Raw genomic sequence first — 6,225 nt, forward strand, 5'->3', positions numbered from 1 at the left:
GCACGAGGAAGCGGTGCTGCTGCTGGGGCGACGGGCTGTAGCCCATGCCGGGCTGGAGCAGGCGCTGGAGGTCGAGGGGCGACGCGCCCGGGGGCAGGTTCGGGTAGAGGCCCGGCGCCTCAAACTCGCCCGGCCGGCCCGGCGGCGGCGGCGCGAAGGCGGGCAGGAGCTGGGTCGCCGCGGACCGCTGGGACGACGCGGCGCTGAGGTCGCTGCCCGCGCGGTCGCCGCGGACGACGGGCGGGCCGAACGTGAACGCCGGCGACCGCTGCGCCGCGTCGCCGGCGAGCGCGCGGTGCGCGTCGAGGGGCGACAGGTACGCGGGGCTCGTGCCGCCGGAGTGGTGCGCGTCCTGGCGCGGGCTCGCGCCGCCCGTCGAGCCGCTCTCGAGGCTCCGGTGGCTCTGCGCCGGGCTCGGCGCGCCGAGGCTGTTCGGCGGCGACGTCCGCGGCTCGCTCAGCGCCGCGATGTGCGCGGCCCGGTCCGACATGGTCTGGCCCGACACGTCCAGCAGGCGCGCGAGCGTGTGGGGCGACTTGTCGACGCCGAGCTCGTTGGGCACCCAGCCGTAGACCTCGCGGTGCAGCAGGCTCCGATTGTAGAGGCTCCCGTACATCTCCGGCGGCCCCGACGGCCGCTCCTCGCCGCCCGGCGCGCCGCGGTCGTAGGCGAGGCGCCGGAGCGTGATGGGGTTCTGCGTCAGGCCCCCGGGGCCCGCCGCGCCCGCGGCGCCCGCGCCGACGTCGCCGCGCGGCGGCGCGTCGCGCGCGGGGCCCGGGCCGTCGCCGCCGCCGCCCGCGCGGCCGAGGAGGAGCGTGGCCCAGGGCACGAGGGGCCAGCGCGCGTTGCCCTCGATGGACTCGTGGAACGCGAGCTCCATGGTCTGGAGCTCCGTCCGCGACCGCTCCTCGAGCGCCTCGACGCGCGTGAACGTCCGCTTGCCGATCGCGCCGTCGCCCGCGAACTTCTTCGAGATGCGCATGGGGCTGCAGTGGAGCAGCTCGGCGAGGAGCGCGCGCAGCGTCGCGCCGTTCTCGCAATTCGGCAGGGTGCCGAGGTGGAAGTACTGGATGACCTTTTGCGCGAACGCGATCTCCGCCTGCGTCCACTGGCCCGTGCGCAGCGGCAGCGCGTTGGCGTTGGCGTCGTCGTGGGACCGCTTGCTGCCGCGCTGCATGGCGCGTCAGGCGAGCGTCGTCCGCTCGCGAGTCCGCCCGCCGAGGTGCACCTTGGAGCTGCCGAGACGCTTATGGGCGATGCGCAGCGAATTTCGCGACGCGCGGCGCAGCGTTGCAACCAGAGGCGGTCACCGTTATGTCGAGGCCGTCCGATGCAAGCTTGGCGCCACTGTTGCGGCGCAAGACCGGATATGCGGGCGACGACGGACGGTGCCAAAGCCGATCCGAGTCCGACGCAGGATCAACTCTGGGTCTGCTCTCGGAGCCCGCGCCGGGGGTAGTAACGCCGGGACCGGGGCCACGGCCCCGGCCGGGCGCGATAGCTCGGTCTCCGAAGCCAGTATCCGTTAGAACCCCCGCTTGCGCGCCCGCATGACGGCCGTGTAGGCGTCGTCGTACTGGTGCCGCTTCTCCTTCGTGGCGAGGATCTCGTAGGCCGCGTTGATGCGGGCCATGGCGTCGGACTCGGGCGCCGCGGCCTTGCGCCGGGCGCCCTTGTTCCGGTCCGCGGCGCGGTCCGGGTGGTGCTTGAGCGCGAGCTTGCGGTACGCGCGGCGCAGCACGCCGTCCGACGCGTCCGCGGGCACGCCGAGCGTCTCGTACAGGTTCTCGCCGCCGCGCGCCGCGAAGTTCACCGCGGCGGCGACGTCGGCGTCGACGTCGCCCGACTCCTCCGCCGGCTCGTCGCCGCCGCCGCCGAAGGCGCCCTTGAAGAACGCGTTGCCCGACGCCGCGTGCTTCTTGAGGCGGTGCAGCGCGCGGAAGACCGCGTTCGCCGCGTCCGGGTCGTGGGCCCAGTGGAGCGCGATCTCGTACTGCTCCACGGCGGCGTCGACGTCCTCCAGCACCTGGAGCGCCTTGGCGAGCGCGCAGCGCGCGGGCGCGAACGTCGGCGCGAGCTGCACGGCGAGCGCGGCCTTCTCGCAGGCCGCGGGCGCGTCCGACGCCAGGAGCAGCGCCTCCGAGTACTCGCAGAGCAGGAGGACGTGGTCCGGCGCGCGGTCCGACGCGTCGCCGAACGCGCGCGCGGCCGCCTTGCGCTTGTTCGCCTTCGCGGCTTTCGTCGCCGCCGCGTAGAGGTCCCCGAGGACTCGCAGCTCCGCGAGGAGCGGCGGGCCCTGGTCCTTGCCGACCTTGCCGTGCGCGATCATGCCCGCGATCAACGCCGCCGCGTCGCGCCAGCGGCACGTCGCCCGGAGGCACTCGAAGTAGGCGGCGCCGTGCGCGCCCTCCAATTTCTCCGCGAGCGCGCGCCGCCGCGGCGTCCCCGCGAGGTCCAGGGACGCCACGGTGAAGGACTCGGCGAGCCCCGCGCGCGAGTCCTGCGAGTCGAGCATGCGCTCGAGGGCCGCCGCGGACGCGTCGTGCCACTTGAGCCGGAGGAGCACGGCCAGCTGGAGGCCCGCGCCCTGCTGGCACCGCGGCGCGAGGCGGATGTAGACCTGCATGCGCTCCAGCAACCCCTCGAGCTCGTCGGGCGACGCGTCCTTCTGCACGGCCTCGCGGAACCGCGCGTCCGCCTCCTTGAGCGCGTCCCTCGCCTTGCGCGCGTCGCGGAGCACGCCGAGGCAGTGGATGGGGTCGCCGCCCAGGGCCAGCTTCTCCGCGCCGTCGCAGTCGCCGGTCCAGAGCTTGGCGCGCGCGGACGCCGCGACGGGGTCGCCCGTCGACGGCGCGAGGTAGCCCCTTCTCGCGTCGCTCCGTTCCGCGATCTTCGCGATGTCGACGTCGTCGTCGTCGCTGACGGAGCCGTCGTCGCTCGACGACGACGACGTCCCGCTGGGCCCCGGCGACGGCGGCTCGAGCAGCTGCGGCGCGACCGTCGCGAGGTCCGCGGTCTGGACCGGCGCGGGCCGCTCGGGCGCCGCGCGCGCGTTCCGGCCGGGCCGCGACATGACGTCCGCGGCCAGCGCGCCGGCGCCGGCCTGCTGCGGCGGGCTCAGCACGCGCGCGGAGCACCAGCCGCGCAGCGGCGACGCGAGCTCGTAGCGCGGCACGCCGTCGCGCGTCACGCCCTGGCCGCAGACGACGACCTGCGTGCCCTTGGCCACGTCGCCGACGTAGGCCGTGTCCATGTCGATGCCCTGGCGCAGCAAGGCGCCCTTCTTCGCCGTCACGACCGCCAGGGCCTGCATGGGGCCGTAGTTCATGGCCATTGTGGCAGCCCGCTAGGCGACTTCGACGCGGTCGGTGGTGATCGAGGGCTGCCCGCGCGCCGCGCGGCGAGCCGCTGATGAGGCAACTCTCTCTAACTAGAGCTACTCCGAGCCTCTGAGAGCTCGCGCCGGCTCCGCGAGCTGGTGCCGCCGCTCTGCTTGTCGTCTTCTCCTCGCGAGAACGGCGCCAAACGAGTCGTTCGACGCCCGGGCGCCTCCGCGAGAACTCGCTGGACAGGCGCGAAGCGGTCTGCGTCGCAGAAAACCGCGCGGCGACACGTGAAACGGCCGCCCGAAAACCGCACGGTTTCAAAATGGCGGAGACGCAGTGCATGGACTACGAGCCGCCGTCCGACGACGAAGAAGAAGTCGAAGAGGAAGAAGCGCCCGTGCTCGCGCGGCTCGTGCTCTACTCGCCGACGGCGGACGTCGCCAAGACCATCGCGCTGCGGCAGGGCGAGAACCAGGTCGGCAGCGCCGAGGGCCCCTGGGACGCGGACGCGTCCTACGGCCGCATCGCCGACGCGACGGTGTCGCGGCGCCACGCGACCATCGAGCCGCGGCCGGACACGAAGAACGCCTTCGTGCGCGACGTCGGGAGCAGCAACGGCACGTCGGTTCGACTGGCGCCCGAGTTCCCCCCCGTCCGCTACAACCGCAAGAAGAGCTCGACGCTGATCCTCCCCAACGACGGCATCATCACCTTCGGCGACGTGTCCTACGCGTTGAAGTGGGGCGCCGACGAGGCCGCGTCGAGCGCGCCGGACGCGCCCGAGGAGGCCGCGTGCGAGGCGGGCGACATGCCGCCGCCGCTGCCGCAGGCCGCGCTCACGCAGGCCTACCCCGGCGGCGGCGACGACGACGAGGACGACGCGACGCAGCTCCCCGGCGACGACGACGAGGACAACGACGAGACGCAGCTCCCCGGCGACGACGACGAGGACAACGACGAGACGCAGCTCGAGCTCGCGCCGGTGCCCGAGGGCGACGAGGACGACGACGACGCCGCGGGCGAGACGCAGCTGGACGCGCCGGAGCCGCCGCCGGCGGAGACGCAGGCCTGGGCCGACGACGACGCGCCCGCGGCCGACGACGCGCCCGCGGCCGACGCGCCGCCGGCGCCCGCGGAGACGCAGGGCTGGGCCGACGACGCCGCGCCGGCGGCGCCGGCGGAGACGCAGGCCTGGGCCGCGCCGGCGGAGGCCGCGCCGGCGGCGGCGGAGGCGCCGCCCGCGGAGACGCAGGCCTGGGACTACGACGACGACGACGACGACGACGCGGGCGGCGGAGACGCAGGCGGCGGCGGCGGCGGCGGAGACGCAGGCGGCGGCGGAGACGCAGCCCCCGGCGCCGGCGCCGGCGCCGTCGGAGACGCCCGCCGTGCGCCGCGCGTCGTCGTCGTCGACGCCCGCCGTGCGCCGCGGCCCGGCGCCGTCGCCGCGGCCGACGTCGGCGGCGCGGCCGACGTCCGCGGCGCGCGCGTCGACCGCGACGACGGCCAACGGCGCGTCGCCGCGGGCCCGCGCGTCCTTCGCGGCGCCGCGGACGTCGTTGGCGCGGACGTCCGTGGCGACGACGGCGCCGGCCGCGACGCCGCGGTCCGGCGCGTCGCCCGCGGCGCGCGTGCCGCCGCCGCGGAGCTCCTACTCGCTCCCGCGGACGCCCGCGGCGAGCGAGGCCGAGACGCGGCGCACGCCGTCGGGCCGCGTCGCGACGATCCTCGAGAAGCGCTCCGGCGACGTCGTCTACGTCGAGCTCGACGACCGCGCGAACGAGGAGGGCGCGGCCTTTGCGCGCAAGGCGCTGCCCGCGGCGGACCTGCGGCCCCTGACGCAGCCGGACGACGACGACGAGGAGGAGGAGCTGAAATGGAACGAGCAGGACGACGACGACGACTCGCAGCTCGTCGACGACGGTCTAGGCGACGCGGATCGGCTCGCGGGCTCGTGGGAGCCGGCGACGCAGCAGGAGGACGCGTCGTCCTTCCTCTCGCCGATGTCGCCCAAGTCGAAGCAGCTCCCGCCGACGCTCGAGAAGGACGACGAGGACTCGGACGACGCGACGTCGCTCGGCGACGGCGACGCGCGCTCGGACGACGACGACGCCGGCGACGAGACGCAGCTCCCGGAGGCCGCCGCGAGCGACCGCACGTCCCTCGGCGACGAGGACGACGCGGCGCCGCCGGCGGCGGACGACGAGGAGGACGCGCCGGCGCCGGCGGCGGACGGCGGCGCGGCGCGGCGGCGCCGGCGGCGCCCGCGCCGTCGTCGCCGCGGAGCGAGAAGCCGTCGTCGCCGCGGAGCGACCGGACGTCGCTGCCCGGCGACGGCCTCGACGCGGCGCTGCCGCCGCCCCTGGCGCCGGCCCTCGCGTCGCCGGGCGTGCTCGCCGGCGCGGCCGCGGCCGCGGACCGGCTCACGCCCGCGGGGCCCGCGTCCGCGTCGCCGCGGCGCCGCCGGTCCGCCGAGGCGTCGGCCAAGTCGTCCGCGCGGGGCGGCGAGGCCTTCGCCTTCGACGACGACGACGACGAGGCCCCGGCGCCGGCGCCGCCGCCGGGCGTCGACCTGCGCCGGGGCTTCACGGCGAGCCTCAGCGACCCGCGACGCGGCGAGAACATCGACGCGGGCCGCGCGCCGGACGCGGCGCCCGCCGCGGACGCGGCGCCGCCGAAGAAGCGCCGCGGCCGGCCGCCGAAGAAGAGCGTCGAGGCGCCCGCGCCCGCGGAGGCGCCCGCGCCCGCGGCGGAGCCCGCGGCGGAGCCCGAGCCCGGAGGAGGAGGAGGAGGAAGAGGAGGCCGCGCCGACGCCCGTCGCCGCGCGGCGGCCGAAGCGCGGCTCCGCGGCGGCGGCGGAGGCGCCGGAGGACGCCGCGCCGGCCGCCGAGGCGCCGGA

Source organism: Aureococcus anophagefferens (assembly GCF_000186865.1).
Source record: "Aureococcus anophagefferens unplaced genomic scaffold AURANscaffold_16, whole genome shotgun sequence".
Classification (NCBI taxonomy): domain Eukaryota; class Pelagophyceae; order Pelagomonadales; family Pelagomonadaceae; genus Aureococcus; species Aureococcus anophagefferens.